The 12042-nt window shown below is 36.9% G+C and overlaps 1 long non-coding RNA gene across 1 annotated transcript; it reads right to left on the bottom strand.

Moving 5' to 3' along the window:
* Positions 1-3420: 3420 nt before the first annotated feature.
* On the bottom strand, positions 3421-11818 carry LOC125501655. The gene is made up of 6 exons (XR_007279258.1): positions 11190-11818; positions 10852-10968; positions 10567-10605; positions 9201-9255; positions 8472-9120; positions 3421-3435 (listed from the first exon to the last, which is right to left on the bottom strand). It is a non-coding gene; the product is annotated as an uncharacterized LOC125501655 (long non-coding RNA).
* Between the last annotated feature and the right edge of the window lie 224 nt (positions 11819-12042).

Genomic DNA, 12042 nt, shown 5'->3' with positions numbered 1-12042 from the left:
GATCAAGTTTGGTCATCTTCCCGGCAACATCGGCAATGCCGAGGCACGTGGATCTAGCCAAAACGTCCTGTGTGTACAGCGGTATCTCGTAGAGTAGGACGAGTTGAGCGCCGGTGTCCAGGATCTTCTTACTCGGAAATCGTCCGGATTGGCGATTCCCTCTCCTAATTAGGCCACAGGTGTAGGGCGCAATTCTTCGGTTGACAATTGAATTTGCCTATTCGGCGCCTCTCCTTTCCTCTGACGTCATCATCCATGCTTCCTCATCGGCCGCGCTCGCTTTTGAATACTGACCGGCTGGCTGTCTGCGTTCAGAAGGCCATCCAAGGCTGCGTCGACTCAGGCACTTGGAGTCCTCATCCTAAGAGCAACATCTCTATCCTATGTCGTCTCGGGAGTCGGAAATGAGTCCTGGGCTCACTTGTGCCTCGGCTCCTACATGTCTTCCTAGGCAGAACGTCATCTCGGGAGGTTACCAAGTTTTACCCGGTGACGGGATCAGTTCCGGAACGGTAGATGTTATTTTGGTCTGGCTCCTGGCCAGTAAGTTACGGGACGGGAGGTGACACTACTCAGTTCATGCCACCCTATACGCCGCCTTCCGTAGCATCCATTCGTCGATAGCAGAGCGTCTTACGCACCTATCGTCTAGCGGGAGATCGTAGACGGGTCGTCTTGCGGTTCTATACGCCGGTAGCGATTCGGTAGATCGGGAGGCGGGAGATGTTGGCGATGCTGTCATCAGCTGGTGGTCCGGTCCACCACGGGAGAGTGCACATCGGTAGTCTGATTGGCACGGATGACGTCAGAGTTGTACCCTCGGAGGAAAGGGCCTGGGAGGTCCTCGTAGGTCGTCCTGGCTCAACTCGTCGGTATTTTCCCAGGTCCCATAAGAGAATATTCGGAACAACAACGAAAATTAGCTTAACATACGGAATATCTCTTATTTTAATTTAGCCTTGGTGATTCGTTTCGGTGTGCTGCAGTTTTCTAGATTATTAACGAAAAACGGGAGGAAATTCCGGGAGATTTGGGTGCCGTAGTAACGGGGCTGAAAACGCCACGTTACACAACCGAAACATGAACGCTCACAAACTTATTTTGAGAAAAATGAAATATCTACGGAACCGTTCATGTTAGGACATCAGTTCAGTAGTGCTTTTTGATGTAAAATTTAACGCCCGATCTGATGAATCAATAATAAATACATGATTCCATTTAAAAAACAAAAGTTGACCTTCATATCACCTTAACGCCTCCACCTACAAAAAAGCCAATATCATCAGAATCTGTCCCCCTCGAAACCAAACAACTTTGATCAGAAATATTTTTCTCTGCAACCAATACTTTCCGAGATATTCGGCTGCATTTTTAAAAATGGGACACCCTGTCTTGTAAGTTTTATTCTGTTATCCCAATCGACCGACTTGGCGGAACTGTAAACCAAGACCACAAATTCACGGTAGGTCAAGTTCTCGGCAGCTGACTTATTCATATTCGGATTACCATCCACAAGATGAAGGATTGTCCATCTTCGGATGAATAGTTTTGATCCTTGTGCATGAGAATACCAATATGGACAAGTGAACCACTGAGAATTAAACCTACTGTGCATTTCTGGTCGTGATTTACATTGTACCGAGCTCGTTGGTTCGGCTGTTGGGACTTTCAGGTGAGTGAGTTATTTAAAAATGGGGAGGAAACGGGGTTGGGGGTATAGGGTGGGATACAGACATGCATCTTATATATTCGCGCTATATTTAAATTCGGGTCTTCGCCTACGCCATTGCCACCGACTCAGCTGTAGAGTAAGCAAATGTAATGTACGATAGCTGCTCAAGAGCGATCTTGCTCTTCAAAAACCCACTCAAGCCTTGAGATCGTCTGTGACATATTTGGTAGAATATTACTAAGTCAGAATTGTGATTCTCACTGGAGCAAGTATAACAGTGAGAAGCTTAGAACTTCGACATGCAAGATTTGCAAAGCATTGGAATCTGGTATTGCCCTCGCCAAGGACTCAGCTGTAGAGTAAGCAAATGTAGCGTACGATAGCTGCTCAAGAGCGGTCTTGTTATTCGAAAAATGGCCAAGGCCGTGAAAGAAATTGTGATCTATTTTGAAAGATATAATATGTTGTACTATGCATGTCAATGTTATTACTTTTGAAACTTGTCTGGCAGGACGTTTTATGTTTTTTGTAATGTATGTGCTGTGTGTACGGCATGAATATTAGGAATACATAGGGTCTGTTTATTGTAGTTAGTTTGCTATATCTTGTTCTACGCATATTTATATGCTATGGTAAAATATTTTTACCGAATCATTACTTGTTATCATTCGAATCTAGATTTAGGATGTGTATGAATGCACCATCAATTTTATGCCTGGAATTACTAATATGAAGTGGAAATATGCCACCATCTTGCTTATAGTTTTTCGAAATTCTGAAATAAATACACCTACATCATTATTGTTTGCAAATTTTGCAATCAGACTCGTGCCAATCGCAAAATCAGAACTGTTCCTACATTCAGGGATGCGAATGATTGAAATCACAACAGATATCAATTCCGCGTATACGAATTCAGAATGGATTCATAATACGCGGTTGGAGCGCGCTGTGCAGCGGAAAATTCGAACACTAGTGTACCGTATGTCTGAAGACAATATGGCCGTCCGAAAAGCGTAGATTGTCACCTCCGTGAAGTTGGCGCCTGATTGAAATATTTTAATTTTATTATTGTATCAAAAAATTGCTCCTTAATTGCTCCTCTGGAATACGTTATTTTTCCTAATTGCTCCAGCGCCGTTTGGTCGTAAAAAAACTAAAAATTTTCCGGAATTTTTTTTTTTCTAGATTTATTTCCGAAGCCCGAATCTCCGCTTGAGGAGGGCCTATAGTGTTTTCAGCTATACTAAAAAATTGCTCCCAATTTGCTCCCAATTGCTCCGTACTTGTTGTTGGCTTTTTCGTTGTAATTTTGCATAAAAAATATAAAACCTCGTTCCACGGTAAAATTCGGTCTGCGCATGTGTCAACTAATGTATTGTCAGTTGCGACGTCACTCGCCAACTTCAGAGCGGTGGGTTGTGGCTTCCCACTCACGTTTCGCGCTGAAAATTACACCGAATTTGGTTTTTCATATCAGCTGCAGTCTAAGAAATTTAACGATGTGAAAAATAACTAGATTCCGGATCTCCGGGTCTGAATGAAATTGCGGAGCATGGGGCGCCAACCTAAGGACATCACAATTTATCAACTATCATAATCGGTCCACTTGTCCAACAATTTGAAAAGAACTCACCAAGGGATTCCCGAGATTCAAACTCATGTGGTAAAAACAAATGCCGTCCGCCAATTCCATAACCAACTCTAAGACGACGTATAAAGTCTAATAAATGTGGCGAAATTTTCCATCATGAGTGCGTGGGCTGCAATATCGAATAAAGAAATACTTGAGGTTCTAAAAGATTATCAAATATTGAATGAAGCCGGTAAAGTTAAGTCGAAACGTGATCCTACTTGGAAAACAATTTGTGCTACGTGGAAGAATCGTAAAAGAAGCATGAAACCAGTAGCGTTATATTTTCATATGTTACAAAATAGAAACAATGCCCTAAATGATTATAAGAAAACTCGTGAAAATACAAGTCTCAATACCAATGAAAGCACTCATTATGATAATGACGATTGCAGTGACCAAGTGTGCGACTCAAGCGACAGCAGCAGTGACTCTGATGAATATATTGTATTTGAACAAAATAAGAATCATCCAGCAATAAAAGCAAACATGTCTTTTTGTGTAGTCTTTGAACAGAAAGAGTGGTCGAAAATCGGACCACATACAAAAATTGATACAAAGGGGCAGTCGTATTATGCTCTCAAAAAGGGTTGGTCACATGCATTAGCAGAGCATATTTGGCAAGAACAAAAATTACCATGTGCTTTTAGTTTCAAGAGTGCTAAGATACGCTGCAGCAACGAGGATTCTACAATGCAGAATATCAAAGTAAATGGTATCTGCAAAGATGAATTGTGCAGAGCTGTAATTTATGGAGAGTGCAAACTGAATCCAGAAAAAGAACACGGCCCTGTTACATTTCATATTCAAACGCTAAATACTAAAAAAATACCACATCAAAAAAGAAGACATGTGCTAGGTTTGTGACAGAATTTCTTATCGATATGGAAAAATCACTTTTGGAATTGAACACTTCGGTTTTGAGGATGTAAGGGCCACAAAGTCTGGTGAAGTTTGTTATCATCAACCCTTTTTTTTTATAGCCTAAATTTGTGCAATTGAGATGTTTTTGTTCCATTCAATTAAATTCGCTGATTCAATTACTCTCTTGAGTCAGTCTATGAATTTGTTCTTTTATCTTACATTTGAAGTTTTTTTTCATTCAGACCTTTGACACAAGAGACAAGGTAGTAATTTTCAATTTTCCCAACTTTAAGCGTTTCATTGCGGTAAAAATTTGTTAAAATCAAATGTTTCAACAATGTTGGTTTAAATATAACTACATGACTGTTTTAACAATCTAATCAATCGATGCTAGGGTCGGCTCACCCAAGTGAAGAGGCACCGTGGAAAATTATAGAACATAAATAGTTCAATATAAATACAATATCCAAAGAAGTGTTATCTAAAAATAGAAATAACAGGGATATTTCTCACAGGTGCCCAAAGGGCCAATTTGAAATCGCAGCTGCTAAACAAGAAACCAGTTGTAGTGAAGCGCCAATTAGTTGAAGAATATATGAACTATGGTGATGAAATATCTCCTCTGATTCCTAGCGATGGAGTTCTGAAAAAAATTCGACAAGAAGCTAAAGATGAAGAACTTGGAGTCACTCACTCCAATATATGGGAATCCTTTGAAAATTTGTACACCCATGTTGAATTTTCTAAGGCAATACGACAATTAGGATTCCAGAAATTTTTTCTTTTTTACTGGACACCTGAACAAATTGACATTTACAATGATTTGATAAAACTCAATCCTATTGTATCTATAGATGCGACAGGGAGTATTGCTGAAAAAATTATGCGAGCCGGTAACTATCTTAGTGGGCATATATTTTTGTATGTCATAGTAACTTACATAGGTAATATAATAGTACCTGTGTGCCAACTACTATCAGAAAAGCACGATACACTCTTTCTTCAATATTGGATTTCTGAGTTTTTTAAATCAGGAGCTTCTATCCCGAAGGAGATTGTCACTGATATGTCTGCTGCATTACAGAATGCAGTGAGCCTTGCTACGAATAATATGAATTATAAGACTTATTTGTCAACATGTTATCTCATCTTAATTGGCAAATCACAAAAATTGCCAAAATGCTTTATAGGAGTAGATATTGCACATTTAATGAACTGCGCAGCTAGGCTGAAAAGCTTATCTCAAGTTGGTCCTGCTATCAAAGATTTTTATTTAAGATGTATAGGCTTCATAAGTACTATTAATGATTTCCCGAATTTCAAATCAGCTGCAACAGCAATATTTACTGTGGCTCAGAATAGGAGTAAATGCACTGATAAGGTATTATGGCTTATCAAAAGACTTGAAACTTTCAAATTTGATGATGATCTTCAGTACAAAGAGGTGAAAAAATACAAGCCATGCTCAAATAATGCTAATGATTGCGCCGATCATACGCAGTGCAATATAGAAATAAAAGATTCGGATACTGAGGACTCTATTTCAAATTTTATCAACAACATTATTCAGGAAACATGTTTTAATGCGGATAGCAGCAACATCAGTTCTAGTAATTTCGAAGATAATAATTTTTATTGCTGTCCAACCGCAGTTAGAGACTTGAAACGCTTGTTTTCCCAATTCCCTGCTTGGACAAATATAATGAGAAAACATTACAATTCACCAAACAAAATTGCTACCTCTGCCAGATCTGAAGCATACTTTTGTGACTTTAAATCATCAGTATTAGATGATCGAAAGCCTTGTCGAAGTGACAAACTATTCATCAAACATGTGAGGTCAATTGATAGTGTCACCAAATTAGCACGAGCTACCTATAATAATCAAAAAGAACTACAACAATTCGGTCAGAAGCAACAAAAAATGGGTCAGAAACTACCGAAAGCAAACAAAAATGTAGAAGAACGTAGAATCTTATGCGCTAAAGAAAATTGGAGAAATAAAGCATCGGACGAACATACTTATACGTATCTAGATAATATTTCCATGGATTCTTACACAAAGTTTGCGGTTGCAAATACTATTGACACAGTCGCTGTTGTATCAATGGATCACACCTATTCAATAACGAAAAATAACATTTCAACTGACAATTCGTCGATGATACCTGGAAAAGAAAGCAACTGCTTATCAGAAAAACCTTCACTAACTAGTACGGATGCCAAGGGCAACAGCGAAATTCTAATAAACTTCAATTCTCAAATATTTGATGAAAATGGAAATTTGTCGGCTAATAATTCTTTTGTAACGAGAAAGACTTTGGAGGGTAGCTTGGAACATAATATTATTTCAATTGACGATTTTTCCACAATATCTGGTAAAGAACATGAACGCTTGTTGACGAAGCCTCCGTTTGATAGCACTATTAACAATGCAAACGAACAAATTTTTACATGCCTACAGGACTCAGTGATCGTAGATGAAAATAAGAATTTCACAGTAAATAGTTCTTTTGTGAGGAACAAAACTTTCAAAGACAGCTCAGATGACAATGAAGTTATTTTAATTCATGATTTGTTCACAATATCTGGCAATGAAGAAAATCACTTATCTCGAAGACTTTCACTTAATAGTCCTAATGGCGATCACAAAGACGAAATTTCAAATAATCTAGACTCCTTGATCATGGATGGAAATGTAAATTTTGCAGAAAAAAGTTTTCTTGGATCAAATACGACTTTGGAAAATAGCTTGAACTTAGCTCCAATTGCAAGTTCGACAGTGAAAAGCTTACAGAATATTTCATTGATTGCAAATTCGGAAAACAACTTCTCTATTATTATAGAACCTGAAGTACCGATAGAAGACCGAGTAGCTGAAAGTCAGAAACTGTTAGAAAGAAACAATCATCATTTACGAAAACGAGGAAAGTATGTGAGTGCATGCCCTGATGTTAGAATAGTACACCAAAAACCAAAGGGAACAAAAATATCAAAGAAAATTATCTTCAATGGTCACAGGTTGCCACCACGAATCATATTGGGAAGTAAAATAGCATTGAGAAACACCTGTGCTTTTGACAGTGTAATAGAAGTAGTCACAACAGCTTTTAGAAATACACAGAAATTCGAAGATTTCGTCACTGCATCTCTAAAATCAAATCATCCAAATTGTTTCTTATCAGCTATGATTACCTTTGCACGAAATGGTCCGATAGATTTATTTTACAGTCAAAGAGCTAAGATTTTGCATTCAATATGTGCGACTGAAAACTACACAATGGACTGCCAAATGAATGTTTGTAGTCTATTCCACCATATGATGAATAATTATGATGCAACTGTTGAAAGCGAAATTTGCAGCAATCAAATTTGTAAAGCGAAAAAATCAAGAAATAAACCTGTAATCAATATTGGGGCACGTGAAATTTGGAATGCTGGTATTCAATGTTTAGAAAAATGCGTTATAAGCTCTATAAGTCAACGTACAGTTTACTGTAGAAATTGCAAACAAACTACAGCTCAACTAGTAATCAAAGTTGGACCGTACTTATGTATTAATACCGAAAATATATATGAAGGATCGATTGCATCATTTTCCGCTGGTAAACAGAATGAAGAATACTCCAGCAATCTGAAAGAAATTCCTACGACTATTGATATTAGGGGTGAAAATTACGTTTTGTGTGGAGCAATAAGATTCATTTCACCACAGAAGGACGGTGGCATTGGTCATTATATTGCTTATACCAGAACCATAAACAATACATGGAGAGGAATTGATGACTTACGAAATACTGCTAAGTATTTTGAAAATATACTTCCGGATATCAAAATAGCTCTTTTGTTGTACGCACATGTTTAATCTCATTAGCTGTTAGGTTTGTGAAGAAATGAAAGAAAAAACAAAAAATTTTTGGTCGTATGCCTTACCGTGTGAAGTTAAAAACTAAAGGTGCTCTCTGGACGGCTTTGTGTATTTTTTTTTTCTTTTGTACTCAACTTGGGAAATGACTACAAAAATATCATTATTATCTCACTTCATTATAAAGATGTAACAACTTTATGGCTGTCATTTTCCAGTATTTTTCAGGGCTTTTACAAAGGCTAGATTACATAAGCTCTAGCAGTTATTTAAAAAAATATATCAATAACGTATGTACCTGATAAGTCTTGTAAGAATTACAAAACAGAATATACTACGTATCATCATCTACACACGTCCGTATGCAACATTACAAAAAAATGTTACTGTGATAATAAAAATAACTGTTAAAAAATTGATATAAATTTGCTACCCACCCTTTAATTTATGTTTTTTTCAGATTTTATTGGCATTTGCTGTCTACTTTCATCAGGTTTTTTTTTTTTTACTATTTTACATCCGTGACAATAAGGTGTCACTTATTCTAAATTGGGACTGGAAACTATGAAAATAAATTGATAATCTGAGAATAAGATCGTAACACGAATTCGGTAATAATAGGTAAGGTGTATGCGAAAGGTAATAATAGCTGGGGTGGAGAGAGCAGCATACATACCGATAGTAGATCTTGCAGCGAGAAAAATAAATACTAGACCACACACAATATTAGTTTTCCTGTTGATTTATTATTGAATTTTTTAAAAGTAAGTGTTCATGCAGAAACAATAAATTAAAATTTACGAAATTTTCTTACATTATTATTTATCGATTTATAGGTGTAGTGTTGGGGATAATAACTTCAGAATTAGAAATATGTTACAAAATTTTTTTGCACTTATAATGTCTCATAGATCATTCATCGCAGAACAGGTCTATCTAGTGCAAATGACATTTCAACTGGTAGTCTTTTCGGTTCCATTATGGTGTGTCAATGGGCTGTCGCTGAATACTGAATGTGTGCAGCCGAACACGTACTGCATGAATCTCCAGTTTCTTCAGGATGTAACTATAGCAAGCTCGAGAACTCTGGAATGAAGCACGTGGTGGTGTTTTAATGTACAATAATCCAAATTTCATGAGGTTTTGTAATGATAATGTTATCATACCTATATTGGTTTTGTAATCATCTTGTTCCACACGGTCTTGCACTGTGACAGATGTCTTAAAAAAATATTGTTATTTTGATTGTATTTGCATCAGTGTAATTAAAAAATAGTATATTGTGCACCAAGGGAGGAAAGTAGATTTTTGCTCATGAGTAAAACTACTTTTTGCTCCCTCTCTACAGGTAGCAAAATAAGCCTTTCCGTTCATGTGTGGAAAAAAAAAAGTTTTCCCTGCTTGTTGATGAACCATGTTATTCATTCTCACTGTGACACTTATTACTCTAGTTTTTTGACTTTTTCCGATTATGGGTAGGGTACATTCATACTTTGAAGTAGATGATAGAAATGTCAGAACGTGTTGGTGACTTTTTTTCTTCAGTAAGTTTTTACACTCTATTCGAGGGTATGTGTCAAAGATATCATTACGAATATGGATAAAAAGTTGCAAAGGACCCCGCACAAACCTCATGGGAATTGGGTTTTGGCAGAATTTGTCAACTTATGTATACACCACTCCTCACGTATAAAGCAATTTGTTGAAAAATATTCATTTTCAGATAAAAATCACTACATTGAATACTAACAAGAAAGGCCACATTGACTGGTTAAACAAATTGCTTCATACTTGAAGAGTAGTGTATAGACTAGTTGAAAAATTCTGCCGAAATCCAATTCCCATAAGATTTGGAGCTTTTATGCTCCATAGGAGTCAAAATACTGAATATAGAGCATCGTGGCCATGGCGACTTTTGTTCAAAATGACAAAGCTAAAATTTACAAAAAATTCAGATAATTCTGCCGAAACCCAATTCGAATTCCCAAAAGGTTTGTGCAGGGTCCTCTCTATCTAAATTATTGCAGCTTTTGAAACTTCTTGCATACACAGCCGCATAAATAAATGAATACATTCATACACAGGTACACATAGATACACTGAGAGAAGGATATGCAAAATTTGGTTATATTTTGTAATTACTAGATGGATCCACTGCCAGTACAAAGGCTAGTATGATATACATGAATTATTTTCCAATAATTATACTAATGCATAGTCTCCTCAGTATCATTCATTAGTATAATTATTGGAAAAAATTCACGTATATCATACTAGCCCTTATACTGGCAGTCTAGTAATATACAAAATAAAACCAATTTTTGCATATTTTTCTCTCAGTATACATACTTATTGCGTGCAAGAGGCAAAAGTTTATAATTCTGAGGCAACAAAATCATGAAAAATTTCACCCAATATTATTTTTTGATAATTTTGTTGCTTGATGTTCATAAACTTCAGCCTAATTTGGTGTTCGTGTGATAAAACTTCTTTTAAAACAAGACAACTTTGGGTAATCCGAAGATCATTCACCTGAAGACGATGTCATGTATATCCAAATGACGAATCAGCCTGTAAGAGAAAAAAAGGGCCAATGAAGTCATAATAGTACAGAGGCGGTAAACGTAACCTAACGTAGCCTGACAGGATTGCAAGTTGATTTGCTCTATTAGCGTCGTAATTGAATAAAAAGAATATGAAATTTGTGATTGCTTAGAAATATCCAATCGGTGAATAATTTTTGATATAATTAATCCATCAGAAATTCGAGTAAACTAATCACACTGATAAAATTTCGATAATCTAAATTGAGCCAACCACCACAAATCTCCGAATTACATGGCAGCCTCCTATGCCTCGTAAGATCTTAATCCTTTTTGCTTCATGCGTGACTGGGCCTAAACCACCTAGCAACTCCAAATAAAGAATGGAAGCCTGTAAAAAAAAAAATGAGTCAACAATGAAATTGAAATGTCACACAACTTACCAAACCTAACCTAATCTGACCCGACATCGGTTCTGTTTCATTCGCGCGGAAATTGATCGAAAATACACATAAAATTAGTAATCAAATCGTTCAGAAGTTTGTCATCCACAAATTATACCTTCGATATTGATAAATTTTTTGGACAAATTGATCGGATCCTCAACTTAACCTGTAACTTAATCGAGCGGTCGCTAATGCTGACGCAAGTAGAAAATAGATTCACATCGCTGCCGCGCCCTTGTCGAGCCAAGTATTAACCCTTTCTGCTGTATGGATTATTAAAAAATTTTCTTATATTTCGATATTATAATTGGAAAATTTCTTAGACTGCAGCTGATATGAAAAACCAAATTCGGTGTAATTTTCAGCGCGAAACGTGAGTGGGAAGCCACAACCCACCGCTCTGAAGTTGGCGAGTGACGTCGCAACTGACAATACATTAGTTGACACATGCGCAGACCGAATTTTACCGTGGAACGAAGTTTTATATTTTTTATGCAAAATTACAACGAAAAAGCCAACAACAAGTACGGAGCAATTGGGAGCAAATTGGGAGCAAATTGGAAGCAATTTTTTAGTATAGCTGAAAACACTATAGGCCCTCCTCAAGCGGAGATTCGGGCTTCGGAAATAAATCTAGAAAAAAAAAAATTCCGGAAAATTTTTAGTTTTTTTACGACCAAACGGCGCTGGAGCAATTAGGAAAAATAACGTATTCCAGAGGAGCAATTAAGGAGCAATTTTTTGATACAATAATAAAATTAAAATATTTCAATCAGGCGCCAACTTCACGGAGGTTAGATTGTCGAATATTTGCTAGTTTCAAGTATTTGAGCGTATTTTAGACTTTTCCAAAAAAATGAGAGGTGCATTCTCTTTTTTTTTAATTGCTAGGATGGTGCGCTGGGCAGTCAAAGTGGTAAGCAAGTGACTAAACTAGTGTATAATTGGTGCGAATAGAGATGACGGGTCCCCACGCTGGGAAATCATGACGACGCACCTCGCATTTTCTAAAATTCAAT

The sequence above is a fragment of the Athalia rosae genome, chromosome 7 (genome assembly GCF_917208135.1).
Source record: "Athalia rosae chromosome 7, iyAthRosa1.1, whole genome shotgun sequence".
In the NCBI taxonomy this organism is placed as follows: Eukaryota; Metazoa; Arthropoda; class Insecta; order Hymenoptera; family Athaliidae; genus Athalia; species Athalia rosae.
This window is presented reverse-complemented; position numbering and strand designations above follow the sequence as displayed.